The sequence below is a fragment of the Macrotis lagotis genome, chromosome 1, assembly GCF_037893015.1.
Source record: "Macrotis lagotis isolate mMagLag1 chromosome 1, bilby.v1.9.chrom.fasta, whole genome shotgun sequence".
Lineage (NCBI taxonomy): Eukaryota > Metazoa > Chordata > Mammalia > Peramelemorphia > Peramelidae > Macrotis > Macrotis lagotis.
In genome coordinates, this window is record NC_133658.1 from 648,461,967 (window position 1) to 648,487,720 (window position 25,754).

Genomic DNA, 25,754 nt, shown 5'->3' on the forward strand with positions numbered 1-25,754 from the left:
AATATCAACTGCTCATGGATAGGGAGAGCTAATATAATAAAAAATGACAATTCTACCAAAACTAAACTACCTGTTTAGTGCCCTACCAATCAAAATTCCAAAAAATTACTTTAATGAGTTAGAAAAAATTGTAAGTAAATTCATATGGAGAAATAAAAAGTCAAGAATTGCCAGGAACTTAATGAAAAAAATGCAAATGAAGGTGGCTTAGCACTACCCAATCTAAAATTATATTATAAAGCATCAGTCATCAAAACTGTTTGGTATTGGCTAAGAAATAGAGTGGTGGACCAGTGGAATAGACTAGGTGTAAAAGCAGGAGATGATTATAGTAATCTACTGTTTGATAAACCCAAAGAGTCTGGCCATTGGGATAAAAACTCCTTCTTTGATAAAAACTACTGGGATAATTGGAAGTTAGTATGGAAGAAACTTAGATTAGACCAACACCTCATACCCTTTACCAAGATAAGATCCAATTGGTTACAGGACATAGACATAAAAAACAATACTATAAGCAAATTAGAAGATCAAGGCCTAGTCTACCTGTCAGATCTATGGAAAGGGGAACAGTTTATGACTAAGGAAGAGTTGGAGAACATCACTAAAAACCAATTAGATGATTTTGATTACATTAAATTAAAAAGCTTTTGCACAGATAAAACCAATGTAATCAAGATCAAAAGAAAAGTAGTAAATTGGGAAACAATCTTTACAACTAATGATTCTGACAAAGGACTCATTTCTAAAATATACAGAGAACTGAATCATATTTTTAAAACAAAAAGCCATTCCCCAATTGACAAATGGTCAAAGGATATACAAAGGCAATTTACAGATGAGGAGATCAAAGCAATCCATAGCCATATGAAAAAATGCTCTAAATCATTAATTATTAGAGAAATGCAAATTAAAGCTTCTCTGAGGTACCACCTCACACCTCTCAGATTGGCCAGTATGACCAGGAAGGATAATGATCATTGTTGGAAGGGTTGTGGGAAATCTGGGACACTATTACACTGTTGTTGGAGCTGTGAACTCATCCAACCCTTCTGGAGAGCTATTTGGAACTATGCCCAAAGGGCAACAAAGATGTGCATACCCTTTGACCCAGCAATACCACCACTGGGTCTATACCCTGAAGAGATGAGGAAAAAGGGTAAAAACATTACTTGTACAAAAATATTTATAGCAGCCCTGTTTGTGGTGGCAAAGAATTGGAAATCCAGTAAATGTCCTTCAATTGGGGAATGGCTTAGCAAACTGTGGTATATGTATGTCATGGAACACTATTGTTCTATTAGAAACCAGGAGGGATGGGATTTCAGGGAAACCTGGAGGGATTTGCATGAACTGATGCTGAGTGAGATGAGCAGAACCAGAAAAACACTGTACACCCTAACAGCAACATGGGAGTGATGTTCAACCTTGAAGGACTTGCTCATTCCATCAGTGCAGCAATTGGGAACAATTTTGGGCTCTCTGCAAAGGAGAGTACCATCTGTATCCAGATAAGGAGCTGTGGAGTTTGAACAAAGTACAAGGACTATTCCCTTTAATTTGGGGAAAAAAACCAGATATCTTATTGTCTGATCTTGTTACCTCTGAGAATTCTGTTCTCTTTAAGGATATGATTTCTCTCTCATCACACCCAATTTGGATCAAGGTACAACATGGAAACAAAGTAAAGACTGACAGAGTGCTATCTGTGGGGTGGGGGTGGGGGGAGGGAAGCAAGATTGGGGGAAAATTGTAAAACTCAAATAATATCTTTAATAAAAATAAAAAAAATTATCCTAAGAAACTGAACAATTGATGTTTGTAGTTTGTGCATTAGTTTGTACTTTTTGGAACCCATATCTTTCTCATTTTGAAAATTATCTTTTTCATATTTGACTCTGAGATAGTATACATAAGTTCCTTAAAGCACTTTAGGATATATATTTATTATTCACACTGAAAGTAGTTTAGATGCTTGTTTGCTATATCTTCACCCCACTTGAACTGCAATCTCTCTTCAGTGATATTTGTTTCATTTCTCCTAGATTTTGGGTAATCCTTTGGAAAACTTTAATACTGGGTTCTGGACTTAGATTTGGTGATTAATCGTCTGCAAGCATTTCCTCCAACCTGCAACTAACATTAGATCTCTTGACTGGGAGCCAACACCCAAAATCTAAGAATTGATTCGTCATTCGTCATCACACACACAAAAAAAAGTCTTTATTTAGTTTCTTTTGGCTTATGTTGCTATTTTCTGTGCCTTATGAGGTCATTAAGAAAGGCTTCCTCTCCATGCTCTAGGGTAGTTAATATCAAGCTCTAAAAGAAATAGGCCCACTCATCTGTAAAAAAGGATCTTTCCTGGTCACATATTAACTTATTTTTAAAATGTAATATTATTTATATGTTACTGTATTTTTACTTACCTTGTTAAACATTTCTTAATTATATATTAATTTGGTTTAGGATGCATTAGGGAATATTGTGGCCCTCATGCAACCATGCATTTGACATCTCTGCTCTAGGGTATTACAGTCTAGGAACTTGTGCTCCAGTTTTTATTTATTTAACTAGCACTTCTATACTGCAACAACAAAAATCAGTTTGGGACTCACATGTTCAGTCTTGGAAGATTTCCCAATATTATATCTTTGACTCATGATCTCATCCATGGTTTTTCTTAGAAACACTGAAATTTGGTCCATGTCTAAAATGATCCCAGTGTAAGTACAAATTCTTTAATAAAACATCAAATGTAGGTTCAAGAAAAAGCATAAAGGACTCACACACCTAAGCTGACAATCAAGACAACTACCCTTCCTTTTAATCTGAATTCCTACCTTCCTCTATATAGTTCCCCTAGCTTAAAATAATGCTTTGAGTTAGGTCCCATTTCAAGGGAAAATAATTCAAGGTTTCTAGTAAATAAAGTGATTGTCACCTCTAGAGGGTCCTACTTTCATCTTATGACCTGAACAGCCCACCTGACTTACAAAATCGATGGGGAGATAGGTACTAATTGCTCTTTTGTATCATGATTCCTTGGGGCAGGTGATAACTGCTTCCTTCCTTCCACATTTCCAACTCCCCATTGATCTGTTTCTCCACTGCAGAGTGTTGGTCTCAGTTTTCCTGAGGAAGTCATATGGATGTGCAAGATTTTCTCCACTGAATGGATTCTATCTTCTACCCAAATTGGATCTCGCTTCTCATCTGTCTTTCTCGTTGTTGTTCAATTTTCATTTTCAAAAAGGATCAGTGGCACCATGGGGGGGTGATGTCTTGATTTGTATTCTTTCTTACAGGTCAAGTCAAAATTTAGTCAGGGCCAGAATAAAGATCTTATCTGACTGGTATGGAAGCCTCAAGAAGAGGGGAATTTGTGTTTGTTTTTTGTTTTTTGCAAGGCAAATGGGGTCAAGTGGCTTGCCCAAGGCCACACAGCTAGGTAATTATTAAGTGTCGGAGATCAGATTTGAACACAGGTACTCCTGACTCCAGGGCTGGTGCTTTATCCACTGTGCCACCTAGCCACCCCACTTATGTTTGGTTTTGAGATCAAAGAGGCACAAGGGATTTACCTTTTAGTGCATACTCACAGTAGCATTCTTTTACTTGTCTCCTGGCTCTTAATTACCTCAAGAATTTTTTTTGCCCCTAGGAAAAAGGACATCAATTGGATTTTTGTTTGCTTGCTTGTTTCTTTACTCTTTCAATATTACACTTAGAAAAAGGAATCAAAGGACCTGAAAAAAGAAATAATATGTAACCATATCTCTCTGAAGGTATTTGTTGTCGAGACAGAATTTTCCTATAGGCTATCTTCACTCATTGGAGGACTCAATGGGCTGAGTTTCTGCCGTACCTTTCAGGTTAAAGGAACAGCAGGGGAGAAGGAAGAAAGGGGGAGAATTGCAGCTGGGTTACTCATGTCCCAGAGGGATCAGAGAGTTACAAGGAAAAATGTTTGCCAGTGCAAACTGGTCCTCAAACTAGTGGGACCAGCTTCTGCTTTAGCAGTGACTGTGACAAAAAAAAAAAAAAGGAGTCAATGGGTCCTAAGAATTGCACAATTTGGAGAAAGGTAAATTTGGTGATGGTAGTGGTGGTTGTTTTTAACAGAATCTACAATTTCTTCAGAGGGGAGCGCTCCTGGTAAGAAATTTCCTTTACCAGTAAAGACATCTCCTTCCATGAAACTTAGATTCTGAGAATTATCTAGAGAACTGGTTCAGGATCATACAGCCAACGTGTGGTCAGCATAGAATTTATGACTCTGAGGTCAGCTCTCTAGCATCTCCTCATGAAAGGCTACTTTTAGGCTTCTTCCTGGGAAAGCTTGTTCAGAGATTCCCTTATCTATTAAAGCCCCCCACCCTCATTCAAGTGATGAAATGATAGTATTTAAAGGGGCAGTTGACAATATGGCAAGGTATTAAGTCCTTTCAGGGGAAGCATAGAATCAATTTCTTGATAGAATTATCAAACATGTACCCATTGACTAGCAAAAGAATCCAACAGGCTCCTAATGATCTTTAAAAAAAAACTGAAGCACATGCACATGTACTAAGAAAGAGCTCTGACCATTAAAAAGAGAAACCAGATGTGAAGATGAATTGTGAAAAGGAACTAGAATATAGTCTGAGCCCAGAAGGAGCAGTACAAAGACATGAAAAAAAAAAGGCATCAGGGTTCAGCAGTGCCAGAGATTTGCATTGTCTTGGCCAATTCTGTTTCCTGTTTCTATGATTCTCTATTACTGCATTCAATCTGTGTGCCCCTTCTTACACACTGACATTGTGTGTATTATGGGAGAGAATGCCCCAGATTTATAGGAGGAATCTTGCTAACTACAATTTATGTTATGCCTTGGCTTCACTGGCTGACTCCTGAAGGTCTGGTGGGTTCTCACTCCGAGGGATGGTCAACCACAGGTAAAGAATAAGGAAACTGTTTTCAGACCTGGCTGCCAATGTTTTGATTTGTTTTGCTGAGCTATATTTGTCACACCAGGGTTTGGAGTGGTGTCATTTTGAGATGATAATAATGCAAGAAAAAGCATAAATAAAAGTTTTTTTTTTAAAAAAGAAAGGCACAGGTTACTGTGTAGACAGCTAAATTCTAACTGAGAGAAATATCTTTAAAACTATATAATTTTCGAGCTGAAAGAGACTTTACATATGATCTAGTCTAGGTTCTTTAGTGAAGCCCAAAGGGCAATATGATTTATCTGAGAACTTGCAGTTAATATCAGAATATTAGGCTATTTCTTCTGATTTCTAGACTCAACTATTTTTTCTAGAGTAGGTAACTAGTTTACACAGTTGATTGAATATTAAAACACCTAGGTTAAAATCTATTCTTAGACACTTTTAAGATGTGTGATCCTCAATTTGCCTCAGTTTCCTTAAATATAAAATGGGGATTATAATAAACCTATCCCCAGAGTTATTGTGAGGATCAAATGAGATCATATTTGTAAAGTGCTTATCACAGTGTTTGGCATATAGAAATAAATTTACTTAATAAATGCTTGTTTCTGTTCTTTTTATTTTTTCAGTATACTATTTAATAGAACCATAGAACTAGAACTAGAGATGGCAGTCCAACCCTTTCCTTTTACAGATAAGAAAACAGGCTTAGGGAGGCTCAGTGACTTGTTTAAGAACCCTACTCTCCACAAGTTTCAGAGACTATCCTGCATCCTACCCAAATTCTAACTTTTTTTTTTTTTTTAGCCCCTGTATCACTAAACCACAAGACTCCACAGGAGTAAATAGGCCATTCAAGGGGGCATAAATTGAATAAAATGTAACCCTTGTGTCAGTGCCCTAGGGAATCCCTTATCTGAATCATTTGTCCTCATTTGACAGAATTTAGGAGCTTTCATATCTGGCAATCTCCCAAAGATAGCACCAATTCCTCTAATGAGTACTCTGCTTCACAAGTGAGTTTTATTTATATAGAAAGGACTTGCCCATAAGCTCCAAAAGGATCCAAAAGAATCTTTTTTCTCTCTTCAAATTACCTTCTCTTCTCCTATGCCATTCATCTGTGTAGTTCACCCAGTTTATGTGATTTTTATTACATAATGGTAAGGGGAAAGTCAGGATTTGCTAGACCTTCACTGCCACCACTCTTGGCAAGTGTTCACTGTTTCATGGACTCTATCTTTTTTTTGGCAAAGTGGACACCGTGGCCACTTCTTGGAAAAGACACTGCCTTCTTGCTCATGATAGCTAGCACTAATAATAATGCTTTAGAACAGACCAATGGAATGATTCTGTGGGTGCCTATGATGGCTGTGTTAAAACTCTTTGAGCTTTGCTTGTATGCATGTGTGCACGTGTGTGTGTGTGTGTGTGTCTGTGTCTGTGAGGGCACAGCATGTCTCCCAAGTATTTGAGACATTCTGTTCTGTACACCTGAGTTCTGCAGTTCAATCATATACACAATGTGTTTTCTGAGGTGCTTCCTGGAACACTTCCTCCTTGCCTTGCTCAGCCAAATTTCTCATTCCCACTCTTAATCTGTTTAAGATGAATCCATCCTGATTATCCCTTTGCTATACCACTGGCACTTATACCAGGAATTCTTAATCTTTTTCATGTCATGGATCCCTTTGATAGTCTGAAGAACCTGTGGACCCTTCTTGGAAAAATATTTTTAAATGTAGAAAATAAAATACAGATGATTACAAAGGAAACTCATTATAATGAAAGAAATTCAATTTTCAAAATATTAAAAAAAAGATCCCTGTCCTCGTCAACTGTCAACACCTTTGGCTAGCAGCCTTCTAGGGTCTTTGAAAATATATCGGGCTCTCACCCTTCTGATGTCATTGGTCCTCTCTGAGAAGGAAGACAAACAATAACAACACTTAAACAATTCATTGGGGCTCTCTATTTGCCTTTCTACTTTAAATCCACTAGGGCAGATTGAATGGATGATGAAAATTGCTCAAAGTTCTTCTCTAATAAGAAGGGAGATAAAAAAAAGGAATAATTAGAAGCTGTTGCTGCTGCCTTCAGCTATTGTGACTCAGAGGGGAAAGTATGACCCTGTCCAAATATCAAAGGTTCATTCAATTGTAATTTTAGGAATCATAAAGTCTCTTTTGTCTGCCAATTTGATCATTTTGTGCTCTTTGAATACTTATATCTATCTTCCAAAAAAAAAAATCCTGTGTGTTTCCTTTATGGGATTTGCTCACTTGCTTTTTGAGTCCCAGAGTCTGCAGACCCTAGTATTTTGGGGCAAATTCCACAGGTGTGGAAAAGACCCTCTACTGAATTTAAACATACTTGACAGACTGACATGAGTCAGATAGGGTTGAAGTCTGATTTAGACTTAAAAGCAGACTTTTCAAATCACAATTAAGCAGAGAACATAGGCCACATAGATAGGCAGGGATATAGACAGGGAGAAAGAAAGTCTAGGGTGGTAGGAGAGAACAGAGTAGCAACCCCTTCTATTATCCCCCTCCCACTTCAGTCAAACTGTCTTCTCTTTTTGGATCAGGGGCAGCTGGTGAGACTGGCAGCAGGATAGGCAGATGGCTTTGGCCAAGTGCCTATGGGCAAATGGCCAGTTGTTTGTGTATGTTGGGGCAGCAGGAAGAAGATGCGGGTGTGGAGGGGGAGGGGTGGGGTGGAGGTGGGGGAACGTCTCACCTAAATGCTGGTACCTGCCAATATTTTGATAAGCTGCCACACGGAGTACCCCTCGCTCAAGAGTCAATTTCCCTAGATGGCAACCATGCATTTTCCTGCTTTTCTAGAGGTGATTCAGGAGAGAAAATCAGTGATCTGAGCCCTTGGAATTGCTGTTCCACGCATGGGAAACTAAAGATTGTTTTGATCTAAATTTATTATGATCTAGCATCTTTCCCTGTCAATGATAGTTTCATCTGTGGGTCTTTTAAGCAGAAATCCTCCTGATCCTCTTAACAATGCCCATGCAATTAGATGGATAAAATGCTAGGGCTGGGGTCAGGAAGATGACTACAAATTTAGCCTCAGATACTCACTGTGTGACTCTGGATAAGTTACTTATCCTCTTCCTACCTTAGCTTTCTCAATGATTAAAATGGGGATAATAATAGCAGTCACCTTTCAGGGTTGTGGTGAGGAATGTAGAAAGTGCCTGATAAAAGTTTATTTCCTTCCCTTAACCTGTGAGCCAACGGTAATCTGCTTTGGTCATAGGATATCTATAGGCTCAATTTCCAAACTGAAATGCTGGATTTAATTCATATTGCTACTGTTGTGGCTGGAGCAGTGGAAAGAACATTGGAGTGAGAGCCAAGAGATCTGGACTAAAGCCCAGGCTCTGCTGTGTGAACTTAGACAAATTCCTTAACCTCTCTGGGCCTCAACTACCTCATTGACCAAAACCAAAAAAGAGTTACTTGAGACAGAATAGGAGGATCATCTGTAAAGTAGCAGTTTTGTTGCCTCTGGCAACAAGGTTAAGTGACTTGCCAAGGTCACAGTTAGATCCTGATTAGTGTGAATAATCTCCTAAGATTTTTGAGTTCCTACAAGTTGAAGTCATAATTATATAAAAAATGATCATTGGTTCCAACCTATTGGAAATATGCAGTGTAAATTCAAATAATGCCAGATAGTGGAACTGTGGCTATAGAAGTTGAAGGGATTTTAGAGGACATCTCCCTCTATTTTTTTAAGAGATGAGGAGACTAAGGCTCAGGGAAGTGATTTGCATCAGAAGGAAGATGTCAACATTCCAAAGTCCAATATATGAAACTACCTCTTAATAGTAGTTGCTTACATTTTCATAAAGCTATAAAACACTTTTTTTTTAGGATTTTGCAAGGCAAATGGGGTTAAGTGGCTTGCCCAAAGCCACACAGCTAGGTAATTATTAAGTGTCTGAGACGGGATTTGAACCCAGGTACTTCTGAGTGCAGGGCCGGTGCTTTATCCACTGCGCCACCTAGCCACCCCTACAAAACACTTTCTATGGTAGTTGGCCAGTCAAGAAGATTATCACCATTTCACAGGTGAGGAAAATGTAAAGTGACTTCATACCTCATTTCTTTCCTGTCTGGTATCCTCTTCCTCCTTTTTTCCATTACTAACTTCTTTGGCTTCCATTTAATAACCCCCCCCAACTTCTTTTATTGAAAGCCTTCACAACCCCCTCTTAATTTCATTGCTTTCCCCCTGCTAATTATTTCCTATTTATTTAATAGTTTGCTTAGTATATATTTGTTTACATGTTGTTCCCTCCACACTTTAGATTTTAAGCTCCTGGAGGACAGGGACTGTCTTTTGCTTCTTTTTGTATCCCCCCCCCCCCACCCCGCCCCCCAGCACTTAGGATAGTGTATAATTACTACTTAATAAGTATTTTTTGATTGATTGATTGATATCAGAGACTCAAACTGAGGTCTTTTGATTCTAGGTATGGTGTTCTTTCACTATAGACTACACTGCTTTTCATTCTCATTATTTGCTTCTATTAGAAAGTTCTAGGAAAAGAAATCATCCTCTCTCCACACTGTTGAAGGAGCACCAACAATATGGTGGCTTTATCCTCACTAGTCCCAGTTTCCCAGGTGTCTGATTTCACTTGAGAAGTTTCACTGTCAAATCCTGTCCAGGAAATAATCAAGTCTCCTGTTCCTCTCCCCTCCCTGGGCCTTTCCTTTCATTGGTTTGGTTCCTTTCCAAATCACCTTGAAAAAAATAGCCCAGTTGTGACTGAGTCAGTCAGTCATCAGTCAGGAGTGGGAGTCAGCCACAGCTGCCTTTGGGATTTTGTTCTTCTCTTGAACAAGGAAGAAAAAACCCAATTTGGTCCTTTTCTCAGATAGTTCCCATCTCATAAACTACTGCACAAATAGTGAACTATTGGTGGGCATTCAAATCCAATTTGGAAGAATTAGATCAAGAGGGGTAAACCCGTGCAAGTAGAGGATGCTTGAGAGCCTGGTTGGAGCTTGCATTCCCAACTGTCTTTGAGGCTGGAGTGAGACAGGAAGAATTTAGGATTTTTACTTTTTACCTTGTTGTTAAAGGATCTTGTTGTTGCTCAGTCATGTCAGACTCTTTCATGATGCCATTTGGGATTTTCTTGGAAAAGATACTGGAGTTGTTTGACATTTCCTTCTCCAGCTCATTTTACAGATGAAGAAACTGAGTCAAACAAGATTTGTTGTGCCCAGGGTCACCCAGTTAGTAAGTATCTGTCACCAGATTTCAACTCAGGAAGTTTTCCTGACTCCTGGCTCAACATTCTATCAATTTTACCACCTAGATGCTGGGGGGATTAGGGAGTGATTTATCAATTCTCTAATCCAATCCTTTCTGCCTAAGGAGAAGAAAATTGTAAGTCCAAAGAAAGATAAATGACTTGCCCTAGGTCAGCTGGAAGGTGCTTTGAATAGAGTTCTAGACCTGGACCTGGGAATTGTCATCTTCCTGAATTCAAATCTGGCCTTGGACACTTACTAGTTGAGTGTCCTTAAGCAAGTCATTTAACTCCATTTGCCTCAGTTTCCTCATCTATCAAATGAACTGTAGAGGGAAATGACAAACCACTCCACTATTTCTGCCAAGAAAATTCAAAATGGGGTCATGAAAATTTGGACATTACTGAAAAAGGACAGACTAACCACAACTGAAGTCAGAAGTGCTAAGTGACTAGCATTTAAACCCTGGTTTTCATATTCCAAATCGCTTCTCAACAGCCTGGGGCCATCAGAAAGAAAACATTATATGAATGTTGGTAGCAGCATAAAAGGAGATATTACTTTTTATCCTTCGGGATTTGTGTGCCTAGGCTACAACATTCTATGTGACAGAAGGGAGGAGAGAGTGAATTCTGGACCTCTTTTAAGTAACCACTAAAAAGGCATATTGTGTAGGAGGAAAATTAAGGCCAATTGGATCATACAGTCATGGAAGGAGACTAATATATAATGACTAGAAGTATAAATTGCGGTCGAGTTGTGGAGGTTTTTTATTTTAACAGAATTGATATTTGCTCATAGAGGGAATTGGAAGTCACTGGAGTTTACTGAGTAAGGGAATGGGGCACAGATTTACCTGATAATAGAAAGAATAGATTAGTGTTATAGACTTAAAACAGACTATTTGAATCACTACATGACAGAAGAATGAGATGGGATCAAAATAAGGTGGGTAATCTTGAGCTTTCTCCCAGGCTGATTTTTGCCACCTATCTCTCTCCCTGGATCCTAGTCCTATACAATATTGTTCAGTCCAGTTCAACCAGCATTTATTAAACTTGCAGGAGGAGACTCCTTGAAATAGATAACAGCAGAGATAGCTTTGTTTGAGTCTCTGATTATTAATATCTAATAAGGAGAATTCATGATGAAAAATGCTATCTCCAGATAGAAAATGGAGAGGCTCAGAGTACAGATTGAAGCATATTTTTTCCCTCTTTCTTTTTTTTTCAGAACATAACTAAAGCTGAAATATGTTTTGTATGACTTCATATGTGTAAGAAGTATTAAATTTCTTGACTCAAGTATCAATGGTGGTAGAAGAGGTGGAGGAAGGGAAAAAATTTGAAATTGAAAGTAAAATAAAAAAAATTTTTTAAACAAAATAACTTTAAAAAAGTGATGGAGGGGTGGCTAGGTGGCACAGTGGATAAAGCACCGGCCCTGGAGTCTGGAGTACCTGGATTCAAATCCCATCTCAGACACTTAAGAATTACCTAGCTGTGTGGCCTTGGGCAAGCTACTTGACCCCATTTGCCTTGCAAAAACCTAAAAAGAAAAAAAGTGATGGGGTGCTGAAGATAGAAAATCTTAATACTAAAATGACATCCCTATATTGCTAGTTTTACTCAATTGTCTTATTTTGTAATACACAATCTCTCACTGAATGGGTTTAATTTGTAAAAAATCGAAATTAAAAACAAAATAGATCAATAAAACTTTTCTACAAGCCACTTCTCCAAAAAAAAAAAAATAAGAATTGCTATGAACCTCTAGGGAAGAGGGCCCTATCAGTCACTTGATATGTTCACTAATCCATGGCACTTCTGTTTCCTTTGTGACCTTTTTTCCTCTAATTTTAGATAAATGTGTATTCCAACAATGGGGTGCCTGGGTTATCAGTGAGATCAGGAGATCTTTCAAAGTCATGAGGTCCAACTGGCAACAAGACCCATTAGCAGTAGCAGCCAAGTCCAGCCAACACATCAGCCAGCTGAGTTACTTGCTTAACTTTGCACAGCAGTGGATTTATCCACCAGCCAAGGCACCATGCCCTATAAGAAGCCAATCCAACTGAGCAAGGGGAGTGACTTTTTCAAAACTGATACTGGAGTCATTGAAGGAAAAGACTGACTCCCTCTAGTAGAATTCATGAATAAATACTCCATTCAACATGTTCCCTATATGTGTCTTACCACTTTTGTGCTTCAAGTATGAGCTCCCTCTCCTCAAGAAATGTAAGTGTGTGTGTGTGTGTGTGTGTAAGGGGAGAGTGTGCCTCCTGATTTTGGAAGATAACTATTATTCTTGCCCTACTTCTCACGAACCATATCAAGTAAAGAATAAAACAGAAAGAAACATCTTTTCAAAAAAGGTGTTTGCCATCATAGAAGATTTTCAATCCAGTGGCTATATTCATGCACAAACACACACACACACACACACACACACACACACACATACATACATTTTTTTTTTTTGCAAGGCAGTGGGGTTAAGTGACTTTCCAAGGTCCTATAGCTAAGTGTCAGAGATCAGATTTGAACTCAGGTCTTCTTGACACCAAGGCTGGTGTTCTAACCACTCCACCCCCTAGCTGCCCTATGAATAGGGCATATGAATAGCCATATGAAGAAATATTCCCTCCTGATAGTAAGTTCTTTCAGATGCTTCTTTTTGTAGGTAACATTGTGAAGATTACAACACGCCTCACAACATTGCTGAGCTTCCTAAATGAGATTCATAATCACTCTAAGGCCATGCATCTTGGAAAAATGATGTAGATGAAGAATGCCTGTTGTTTAGACCAGTACATGATATTGTATAGACAATCCATAAAACTGGCCCCGATATCAGAATATACATCTTGAACAGACATTGCAAATTGACAATGAACTTCAGGAGGGGGGAAAATAGACTGGATTACTTTGGGGAAACTATTTTTTTCATCCCAAGCTTCTCCCTAGAACAAAGAACCACTTTGTTTGGTTTTTTTTTTTTTTTTTTGCTTGGCAATGGGATTAAGTAACTTGCCCAAGGTCACACACAGCTAGGTAATTATTAAGTGTCTGAGACTAGATTTGAACTCAGATCCTGCTGACTCCAGGGGGGTGCTCTATCCATTGTGCCACCTAGCTGCCCCAAAGACCTACCTTTTAAACATCAGTATTCTTGTAGGGATGCTACAAGGATGATTTAAGGTGCCAGAGACACAAAGGGCAATGAAGAGGAATATGGTGGGTGCAAATCTGCTTCAAAATATTACCAATGAAAAGATGTGACAAGATAAACAATGTAAAGAATTTTGTGTCCAGAAAATGGGGTGGACCCATAATGTAATAGGAATGAAGACTAACCAAGGGTTGTCCTGCACTTTGCATTGGTACCCATGAAACACTGAGAGATCTTAAAGAAGGATCATAGTATATTGGATGGAACTCCCTGAGGAATATTTATGTGAGGATACTGGCAAGAGTCACACAAGATGAAAGGGTGTGGATGATTGAAATTTGCACTAGAGGGAGTACCTGTATTGAGGAAATCATAGCTTCATGAAAGTGATGAAATTCTTAATCATGTGCAAGACATTGCAGATAAAAAGATGTCAAGGTCACAAGAATTTATCAAGAATTTAATTGTTAATAGGTCAACTATGTACTAAGCTCAATGTCAAAAAGATAGTCCTTGTCCTCAGGGATCAGACATTCTAATGGGGGAAGATAACATAAAAGTGGATATATACAAAACAGAAGGTATTTGGGCTGCTAGGTGGCCCAGTGGATAGAGTACTGGCCCTGGAGTCAGGAGTGCCTAGGTTCAAATCCGGTCTCAAACACTTAATAATTACCTAGCTGTGTGGCCTTGGACAAGCCACTTAACCCCATTTGCCTTGCAAAAAACTAAAAAAAAAAACCCTTAAAAAAACCAGAAGGTATTCTTAGAGGGGAAGACATTAATGGCTAGGAAAATTGGAAAAGACCTCCTATAGAGGTTGGAATTTGAGTTTATCTGGAAGGAAGTCAAGGAAACTAAAAGGCACAAAGCATTCTTGGCTTGGAGATTGTTAATGCAAAGGTCCAGAGATAGGAGATAGAGAAATAATGAAGTGTTTCTGTGATGTAGAATGTGTGTGGGAAAATAATGTAGGAGAAGACTGAAAAAATAGCAAAGGGCTAAATTATGAAGAGCTCTTAATGCCAAAGTAATTTATGTGTCATCCTGGAGGTAATAAGGCATCACTAGAGTTCATTGATGTGTTTAGCCTAATGTTTTATAACCTACTTTGGTAGGTTATATAGGGGAGGATTATAGAGGCAAAGAAACCAGAGAAACAGCTAGAAGTTCATTGTAATAGTCTGAGAGAGAAGTGATGAGGACCTGAACTAGGTATGTGGTTATGTAACTAGAGAAAAAGTGGTATATAATAAGAAATGTTGTGAAGGCAGAAGTGTTAAGATTTGGAAATAAAATGGATATGTAGGGTGAATGCAAAAGTGAAGTTGAGGATGACCCTGAAATTGTTGGTCTATAGGTAGAGCAGTAATGACCAAATTTGAAAAAGGGGAGAATTTGGGGAGAAAGAATAAAACCTATTTTGGAGATGTTGAGTTGGAGATGCCTAAAAGATGTCTACTTTAAGATGTCAGAAAGGCAGGTAGTGACATGGGACTGCAGCTCAGAAGAGAGGTTTGGACTGGATATATAGATCTCTATAACAATGATAAGTAAACTCATAAAAGTTTATGGGGGGAGGCGGAGCCAAGATGGCAACAAGGGATTGAGTCTTAGGTGCTCTCTGATAAAACTTGAAACTAAGGACTCTAAACTTTCGAGAGACAAAGCCCACAAAGGGACCCAGGGAGGCAGTTCTCCTACTCAAGGTAACCTGGTAAAGAGCAGAAAGGCTCTGCTCCCCAGGTCAGAGGGGCAGCCCGTCAGAGGGGTGGCCCACCAGAGCCAAAGAACTTCAGCCTCCCAGAGGCAGCCCCAGAGCACTGGGAGCCACGGCTCACAGCAGCGGGGGAGTCTCCAGAGCTGCACCCTGGGGAGTACCAGGCACAAAGTGGCGGAACAGCGGGGGACCTCTGCCAGAGCAAGCACGAGGGGCCCATCCCTCAGGGCACACAGCAAGCAGCTTGGTCTTTCCTCAGTCCAGATCCGGAAACAGAAGCAGGGGGAGCCGGGAAGCAGGAGCCCCCAGGGCATGAGCCCATTGAGCTGAGGGAAGGGAGTGAAGAGAGAGAGACTGCAGAGCTCTGTCCTCTGCCTCTGGAACAGGACGCTGGGGTTCTGACCACATCCAGATCCTGATCGCAGTCTAGGCCCCCCCCATAGAACAGCAGGCCCCCTCCATCTCAGCCCCATGGCAGAGGGGGGCGCATATGGTCATTCACAGACCAGGAGGGAGGACAAAGCCTCACACACTGAGACCCTCGTGGGAGTGTCCCAAAAGCTCAGGAAGCACCCCAAACCAGGCCCAGGCTGGGAAAATGAGCAAGCAGAGAAATAAGAGGAAGACCATTGAGAAATATTTTGCATATGAGCCCAAGAAGGATCAAAACACTCAGTCTGAAGATGAGAAAGCACAAGCTCCTGCATCTAAAGACTCCAAGAAAAAGAGAAATTGGGCTCAGGCTATGACAGAGCTCAAAAAAGACTTTGAAAATCAAATGAGGGAGTTGGAAGAAAAACTGGGAAAAGAAAGGAGAGAGATGCAGGAAAAACATGAAAATGAAGTCAGCAGCTTAGTCAAGGAAATCCAAAAAAATGCTGAAGAAAATAGCATGCTAAAAACCAGCTTAGGTCAAATGGATAAAACAGTTCAAAAAGTTATTGAGGAGAAGAATGCTTTAAAAAGCAAAATTGGCCAGATGGAAAAAGAGATAAGAAAATTCTCTGAGGAGAACAAATCCTTCAGACAAAGAATAGAATTCAGTGAGATTGATGAATTTACCAGAAATCAGGAATCAATACTTCAAAACCAAAAAAATTAAAAATTAAAAGAAAACGTGAAATATCTCATTGAAAAAACAACTGATAAGAAAACAGACTTAGGAAAGATAATTTGAAAATTATTGGAATACCTGAAAGTCATGATCAGGAAAAGAGCCTTGACATCATTTTCAAAGAACTACTACAGGAAAATTGCCCTGATATCCTAGAAGCAGAGGGCAAAATAGAAATGGAGAGAATCCACCGACCCCCCAGAGAAAGAGATCCCAAAAAACCAACCCCTAGGAATATTATAGCCAAGTTCCAGAACTCCCAGGTCAAAGAGAAAATATTACAAGCAGCCAGAAGGATACAGTTCAAATATCGTGGAGCTGCAGTCAGGATCACACAGGACTTAGCAGCAACTACACTGGAAGCTCGTAGGGCTTGGAATACAATATACCGGAAGGCAAAAGAGCTTAGAATGCAGCCAAGAATGAACTACCCAGCAAGGCTGAATGTCCTCTTCCAGGGAAAAAGATGGACTTTCAATGAACCAGGGGAATTTCAAATGTTCCTTTTGGAATGGCCAGAGCTGAACAGAAGGTTTGATCTTCAGATATAGGACTCAGGTGAAGCATGGAGATTGGAGGAGAGGGGGAAAATATGAGGGACTTAATGATGATGAACTGCATGTATTCCTGCATAGAAAAATGACACTGATAATACTCATATGAACCTTCTCAGTTAATAGAGCAGATAGAGGGAGCTTTTATAGTTGAAGCACAGGAGAAAGCTGAATTCAAAGATAAAATATGGTGTAAAAGAGTCAATAGAAAAAAAAGGGAAATGTAAGGGGAGAAAGAAAAAGGAGAGGGGGGAATAGGCCAAGATATTCCATATAATAAGATTTTTTTTTATTACAATGAGCTATTGCAATGATATGGAAGTGGGGAGGCAAGGGGGAATGAGGGAACCTTTGCTTTCATCAGAGGTGACTAGGAGAGGAAACAGCTTATATATTCAATGGGGTATAGGCATCTGGAGTAAGAAGGAGGAGAAAGCAGGGGGAAGAGGTGGGGATGTGAATAAAGGAGGAGAGGATGGACCACGGGGGGGGGGAGGAGAGTGGTCGAATAAAACACATTTTCTTTTTTACTTCTTGCAAGGGGCTGGGATTGGAAGGCCTGCCCAGGACCATAGGGCCAGGTGGATTCTGGGCCTAAGGGGTGGTATGGGGGCTCAGGGCTTCTTGGCCCCAGGACCAGGGATCTGTCTGCTGCGCCACTCAGCTACCCTACAGCGGAGTCAGAGTGAAAGGAGAGAGAAAATATAGTACATGGTAGTGGAGAAGTATGAAAGGAAGGAGTTGCGATCAGCAATGGCAACATTGGAAAAAATATGGAAGCAATTTTTGCGATGGACTTACCATAAAGAATGCGATCCACCCATGACAGAGTTGTTGGTGTTGGAACAAAGACTGAAGCACATTTTTGATTATTATTATTATTTGGGGGAGGGTGCAGGGCAAATGAGGCTGGGTGGCCTGCCTGGGGCCACATAGCAGGGTGATCTTTGGGTGTCTGAGGCCGGATTTGGACCCAGGTGCTCCTGGCTCAAGGGTCAATGCTCTGTCTGCCACCCAGCCACCCCTACTATGACTACTATTTTATTTTATTTTGGGTCTTTTTTTTTCTTCTTATTTTGGTTTTTTACAGGGCAGTGGGGATTGGGTGGCTTGCATGTCACACGGCTGGGTGATTGTTGGGTCTAAGGGGCTGGATGTGGGCTCCGGTGCTCTTGGCTCCAGGGCTGGTGCTTCATCCATTGCGCCACCTAGCCATACCTACAATTAATACTATTATTTTTTTTAATTTTAATTTTTTTTCTCTCCCCTTTACTTTATCACCCAAGCAAGTCTATATTCATGCGGGGGGGGGGGGGGTATTTTGTTTACTCTTAAACAAGAATATTTTATTAATGTAAAAAAAATGTGTACAAAATGAGAATTAAAAAAATAAAATAAGAATAAGAAATTAAAAAAAAGTTTATGAGATCAGCAAGCAAAATAATAAAAAGGGAGAAGAGAAGAGGTTCCAGACAGAATCTTGAGAGATACTTCAGTTAGTGAGAATGATCTAAATGAACTACCAGCAAAAAAGTTTGGAAAGGAACAGTTGGACATGTAAGAGGCAAACTAGGAGAAAACAATGTCAAAAGCACCAACTGAGGAAAGAGTAACCAGAAGAAGAAGGTAATTAACTTTGTCAAATGATGCAGAAAGATCAAGAAGGATCAAGAATTTTTAAAATGGTCATTAGATTTGATAATTAGGTTATCACTGGTAACTTTGGAGAGGGCAATTTTAGTTGAATGATGAAGCTGAGAGGCCATCTGTAGAGGGTTTAGAAGTGAATAAAAAGAGAGGAAACAGAAGTACATACTGCTTCACATGAAGTTTAATTAAGAAGGGAAGAGAGATCTGAAATAATAACTGATAGGGTGATACCATGGATTTCAAGGATGGGAAAGACACAAGCAGCAGGGAAGAAGCTATTAGATAGGGAGAGATCAAAGATAAAGAGTGAGGAAAAGAACTGGGGTGATCTGTAGAGATATTGGGAGGGAATGAGAAAAGGGGTCCCTGTAAAAGGATTGACTCGGCCAGACAGTGCAACCCTTTGTCTGAAATTGGAGTGAAAGAGGAGATGGTGGGGGGAAGATAAGGAAAAGACATGGAAGATGGGAGAAGGAGAGTTCTTCACATGGTCTCAATTTTTCCAGGAATGTTTATATAAGGTGAGGCCTTGGCTGAGAGGCTAAAAATAGTCTTGAGGAGAGATGAAAAGATTTGGAAAAAATACTATGAGGATTAGAATAGCAAATTGATTAGAGAGGAATAGAATATTTGCCTTACTACAATGTAGACCCAATTATGATTATATAACAAATTTTAGAGGACCCACACAGAATTGCTTTGGGATTTTTCTACAGTTCCATCCTGCAGTATGTGCTTTTTTTTTTTTTTAAAGGCAGTGGGGTTAAGTGACTTGCTCAAGGTTGCCTACACAGTTAGATAATTATTAAATGTCTGAGGCCATATTTGAACTCAGGTCCTCCTGACTCCAGGGCTGGTGATCTATCTACTATGCCACCTAGCTGTCCCCATTCATCAGTATGTGAATAGGAACAAAGGAAACAGAAGATGGGAAGTAAGCCAAGGCTGGATAGCAAAGCATAAAAATAACACCTAGTATGATCTGGAATAGGACAAGGAAACAGGGGATTTAAGAGTGGAGGAAAGCATAAAGTTGAGTTGGCTCACCAAGAGGTGAAGGATGGGGAAGGAAGGAGAGGATAGCTAATGCAGGGGTGATGACCTAGGAAAGAACTGAGAGATACAGGGATGGAAATCTGAAGGGAATGATGAGAATGAAGAACAATATTATATAGAATAAAAAATTCTGATCAGATAAAGGAATTTCAGAATATGTGAATAAGAACTTGACTTGTGGGTCATGGCAAAATTCAAGATATGACCATTTCTGTTCAGTGATTAGTTGAGGTGAAGACTGAGTAGGATGAGGATGTGGAAAACTACAGGCATATATAGACACACATTTAGATGTATATGCACACATATATGTGTAGATTTGTGTATATAAATATTTGTAAATGCACATGTACATATATGAACGTGTATGTGTCTCTTCTAGTATGAGAGCATAAATTGGTAAGAAAAGACTGAGATCCAGGCCCTGAACTCATGGAGGAAGAAGAATGCCTTGGGGAGGAAGTCAGTAGATAACAACCACCAAGATCCAGATTGGGTGATAAATTTGAATAGTTGTAAATCTCAAAGGAGGAGAGATGAAAGAAATAAGACAGTTACAATATAGTAGGGAAGTTAAGATAGGCAATACAAATCAGAAAATAGAAAGTACATAGAAGAGGACCAAACAAAATACTGTGAGAGATTCCTAGAGGAAGAACTCATTTGACCTGTGGGATGGAAAAAGGATTTATGGTAATGGTAGGAGCCATCCAGGAACCTCCTTAGCTTTCTCTGAAGCACCACCTTCTATGTGCTACCTCCTTTCTTGAGCCCCTGGAAACAAAGGCCTGCCCCCAACTTGGTCAAGATCTTTCCTCCCTTCCAATGATCTCACTTACTTATCTGTGTAAACTTTGTATTCTTTTTGGTAGAACCCCTTTCTTGAGGGCAGGAACTGTTTATTTTGTCTTTTCAGCATGCTGCCTTGAATACAGAAGACAATAAGGGCTGGTTGATTTGAGTTACAGGGGATTTCTAGATGAAGATGAAGGATGGTGAGTTCATTGCAGGTATGTATGAATAAAAGCACAAAACAAAATGAGAAGAGAAGTTCACACATTGTACAGTTTGACTGGAATCAATAGTATAGAATGTGCAGGAGTGCGAGATAAGCTAGGTAGACATCAGATTGTAGAGAACTTTAAGTTCTGGTCTAAAGCATTTGTGCTTTGTTCAGGAGGTAATAGGGATTTATTAAAGGGTTTAGGACTGGGAGGTGGTGGTATGATCAAATTAGATCCCAAGTTCCATTAATCCAGTAGAACCCTATACTCAGTCAGATGCCAGAGTGGACTATTATGAGAATGTCTTTTATAAGCTTAGGTAACATAACACTGTGGGGAGCAGGAGTAAGTACTGCCCTTTTATGTCAACAGCTAATGAAAAACTGGAAAAGGAATATGCCTAGGGAGAAAGGAAGGGAAGACTTCTTTCCATGTAGCTGTGCTAGCTGTCTCTGCTTCCCCTTGTTCTCTACAAGCAGGTTGTGGGTCAGAACATCTGGGTAGATGGGAAGGAATAAGAAGACCTGAGCTAGTTTGTCTTCCCTTTGTTTTCAGATTGGGTCATAAGGAATACCTGCATGTAGCAGTCATTGAGATGGGCTTATGCTAAATACCTTTGTGGTGGTCACTGAGATGGGAAGACTTATAAAATGTAGGAGTTAATGAGCAAGTAGATTTCAGGACAACCTGGAAAGTCTTATATAAACTGATGCTGAGTGAAGTGAGCAGAACCAGGATGACACTGTACCCATTAACAGCAATATTGAAAGATGATCGGCTATGATGGACTTTGCTCTTCTTAGCAATACAGTGATCAAAGACAATTCTAAAAGACCTGCAATGGAAAAATGCTATATATCCACAGAAAAAACTGTAGAGTCTGAATGCAGATCAAAGTATGCTATTTTCACCTTTTTTATTTTATTTTTTATTTTCCCTTCTTGTTGTTTTTCCCTTTTTGATTAGATTCTTCTTTCTTAGCATGATTAATAAGGAAATATGTGTAACACAATTATACACATATAAACTATATTAGATTATTTGCTCTCCTAGGGTTAGGAGAGGGAAGGGTAGGAGGGAGAAAATTTTACAAAAGTGAATGTTAAAAATTATCTGTCTACATATAATTGGGAAAATGAATAAATAATTTTTCAAAGTAAAAAAAATAGAAAGTAGGAATTAAATTAGACAGACTCTCTAGTCCCTTCCAATTCTAAATCTATGGGGCCTCAAGCATATGAAAACTTCCCCCAGCAGAATGGGCAGACAAGAACAATTTGTTCCATATTCAGTCAAGAAAGTAGTTGAAGCAAGTGCTGTGGATTGCTTAGAGTTTGGTCAGACATGGAAAATGCCAGGGTCAACCCCACATCTCAGGTTCTTGCCAGTCATCCTGATTTTTGTCTTGTTGCTGGACTTTGATGACTAGACAGAGTGAAGTTGGGGACTTTATTCAACTCTGCCTCACCTGAATCCAATTTTTGTGTAAGTCAAGACATTACCCTGTGATGCCACTGATCCTCTTCAGAGCTAAGGAAGAACAACCAATCTATGATACTAGAATCTCATGCACCATAGAAAAGAAGTATCAGGAGCCTCTGCTGATTGTGCCCACTGTCCAGTGTCCAGAGCTTTAAATGAGGTCAGATTTAGAGCTAGAAGGGATCCTCTCAGGGACTGGCTCTTGCTTTCCTTCATACCTCTAGCACTTTAGCCCTGGCATAATACAAAGACTCAGTAAATGTTTATTACCTGGCTGACTAACTCCTTCTTTTTATAGATGAGGAAAAAGAGGCCCACAGTGGTTTCTATGATTTATCTAAAGTCACATGGAAAGTAAGAGTTGGAGTCAGCTATGAACCCAAATCTTTGGGAATAGAGATGAGAGTGGGCTGGATATGAGGTCTTGGATTCTAATCTTACCTCTGACAGTGACTGACTTTACCTCTTTGAATCTCAGTTTTATCTTCCATTCCTAAAATGGAAGATAAGAATACCTATAATCAAGCATGAATCATTAAATATTAAGAGCAAGCTTTCCAAAAAACATAATCTGCATTATTAATACTTTCTCCATCACTTTCTTAAGTCTAGACAACCAACAAAACAATAAGTTAAGTGCTGATTTGTAGTTGTTTGCTATTTCTGAGGTGTAAATCTCATTTTATGCTGCCTATAATTTATTCAAAGAGTTGTGAGATTTCAATGGGATAATTGTATATAAAATACTTTGCAAACCTCAAAGTCGAGTAAAAGTATCAGTTTATTATATGACAGGACATCTGCTCTCAGTCTGGACATCTTCAGTTAATGGGCAACATACTACCTTAAAAGGAAATGTATTACATTTTTCAATGACTTTAATTATTAGAATGTTCTTCATTAAACAGAACTAAAATCTTCCTGAAATTTCTACCCATCATCCTTACTTTATTCTCTGGAACACTATAGTGTAGATAAAAAAGCACTGGACTTGAAGTCAGAAGACTTCACTTATAGTCCTGGAGTCTTGGAGGTAGCCAGATGGTGCACTGATTAGAGCCTGGACCTAGAGTGGATAGATACAGCTAGTAATAGCTGTTTGACCTTGTGCAAGTCATTTAATCTCTGTCTATCTAATTTCCGAAAGAGTGAAGTAGAAGGGCAGCTAGGTGGTGTAGAGGATAGAGCACCAGCTCTATAGACGAGAGGACCTGAGTTCAAATCCAGCCTCAAACACTTAATAATTACATAGCTGTATGACCTTAGACAAGTCACTTAACCCCATTGCCTGTTCAAAAAAAAAGAATAGAGACATTTAATTGTATCTGTTTCCATTTTGAGATAAAATAAGAGAATTGAAAACCATTTGAATGAAGCCTGGAACATTCTTAGTTGTACTTACTAAAGGTTTGTTTTCTTTCTTCAAGGACCTACTAGCTGTGTGACCATGGTCATGTCATCATGCCATTTAAACTCTCTGAGCCTTAGCTTTTGCATCTGTAAAACAGGAGCAATAATGCTTATACTGCTTGCCTCACCAGATTGTTGTGAAGCAAAGACTTTGTAACTGTAGAGAACTATATAAAGGATTCTGCATGACAGCTCTTCAGATATTTGAAGACAGTTATAATTTCCCCTTTAAATCTTCTCTTCTCCAGACTCTCATCTCCGTTTTTTTTTAAATTATCCTCATAGGACACCTTTAAGTCCCCTAACCACCTGGTTCATCCTCCTCTGAGAATGGTTCAGTCTGTCAATGTCCCTGCCTTTGGGGGGAGCTTTTGGTCTAATAAGGACATCATATACATCCAGGAAAGACATAAAGACATTTAAAGGAAGTAAAGAATTTAGGTAAATCTAAGATAAACTGTGGGACAGATAGAATAAGAAGGATGGAGTAGAATTAATTTTTGTTTGCTTTTTTGAGGGAGCCCAGTTTCCAGTTGAATTTGGAAAAAAAAGGTAAGGGCCTTTCTAATTCTCTCACTGCCTAACTAAAAGGAAAGATCCTTTGGTTTTCTCAGTTTACCCCTTGTAGAATGGATGGAAATTATTCCCAAGGGTAGAGGCAGCTTTAATAGCTGCTTTGCAAATCATTGGACTCCATGAAGTTTCAGGGAGGGAATTTATTGACAGTGCCAAAAACAATTACCCAAAGGAACACTTGGAAAAGGGAACAGTTGTTGGGGTTATGGAATGCCTAAGGGAATGATATTTATAAGTGAAATGGGGCTGCCATGGATAAAAAACATCTTCTCAGAAAGGAGAATCAATGTGAAGACCCCATAAACTGTTTTCCTGCAAGAAAACATTTTTGATTTACATAGAATCTTCCAGGTAGTGTTTTAATGTAAGCAAAAGAAGAATTAGGCTAGGAGAAAAGCCATTTCTCTTTGGTAGGTAGTACTAAGGTATCTGGGTCTGAGAGCAGCCAGATGGCTATAAGTGGTAGAGAGGAGGGTGGAAAAAATGATAAGCTGAAAATGGGAGCTTTATAAAGCAGATCTTGTTAACTAGATCTCTGGAAGACAGCAATGAAAGAACATGCCATTTATCCTTTCTTAGCTTTAGATTGGTGCCTCACAAATTAGAATGGCTCCACTGAAGGCTTTTTTTTGTCAATGCTCTTTCCAGAAGGAAGCCAGGTGAGCTATACAACTGCTCAGGATGTGAGAGTTAGGGCTGAAACCTTTACACGGATGGCTTGCCTAAAGTGACTACAGTAAGAAGAAAGTACATTGGCCAAGTCTGGGAATGGAGCTGTTTGACAACCCTTTCTTTCTGGGGCCAACTGAATGAAGTGAATTCTTTTGTCCATTTCTTGTCAGCATCTAGGACCAGGATCCTTGGATTAGAATTTGCCCTATCTCTGCTGCTAGCCAACTGGCTTTGGGGGCAGTTAACTTTTCTGGACCTCATTTTCTTCATTTGTACAAAATGAGGAGGTTGGAATGGATGAACCCTAAGGAATTTTCTTGCTCTGAAAGTCTCTGGTTTCTGCAGTCAGTCAACATTTATTAGGCAATCTGCTAAATAAGCCCCAGACTAACACTGCCCTGCTTAAACCTGCCTCATTAGTTGGAGCCCTGCTCTCTCACCCACACTCTCCCGAGGAGCCAGTAGATCACCATGTTGGCTGCTAATAAAACCTGTCTCCACTCTCTTTTTCGTCCTCTCTTTTATCGTATGAGATCCAGAAGCAGCGCCCAGGTTCCAGATGGGCCGTTCTTTTCTTGCCACCCCGAAGCAGCAGCTTCCCTTCTGCAAGTTTTCCCATTGAGGCGAATTGATTTTTAAAGACCCTGCATGGACACCCTCCCTCTGTGTGTCCCCGAGTTACACCGCAGTGCTAAATATTCCAGTAGGAGTGAGGGCAGCACTGGGAGGGAGGTTCCAAGTGCCAGGGTCTGAGTCCCATTCAGCGAGGGAGAGGGAGAGGAGATACGGCCAGAGACATAGAAAGCAAGACCGAAAGGGAGAGATGGGGGAAGAGACCAACAGAGATAAAGAGGCCAGAGACCGAACTAGAGATAGAAGGACTGGGGCAGAGTGGGAGATAAGAGAAGCAGAAGCACAGATAGAGGGGTGAAAGGAGGGGAGGGGGAGGCTTCAGAGGGAGGAGAGCAAGGGGAAGAAGGGAGGGAGAGGCAGAGGAAGGCAGACGGAGACACAGCCCGGAGAGACTCTGAGGGGGAGATACAGAGACAAGGCTAGGCAGAGAGGGGAGTTCCGTTTCCTCCCTCCCACCCTCCCGCCCGCCCTGCAGCCTAGCGAGGGTTGC

The 25,754-nt window shown here is 39.8% G+C and overlaps 1 long non-coding RNA gene across 1 annotated transcript; it reads left to right on the plus strand.

The window, feature by feature from the left end:
* The first annotated feature begins 18,259 nt into the window (after window positions 1–18,259).
* On the plus strand, window positions 18,260–25,206 carry LOC141507554 (uncharacterized). The gene is made up of 3 exons (XR_012474181.1): window positions 18,260–18,407; window positions 20,404–20,497; window positions 24,608–25,206. It is a non-coding gene; the product is annotated as an uncharacterized LOC141507554 (long non-coding RNA).
* Window positions 25,207–25,754: the final 548 nt, after the last annotated feature.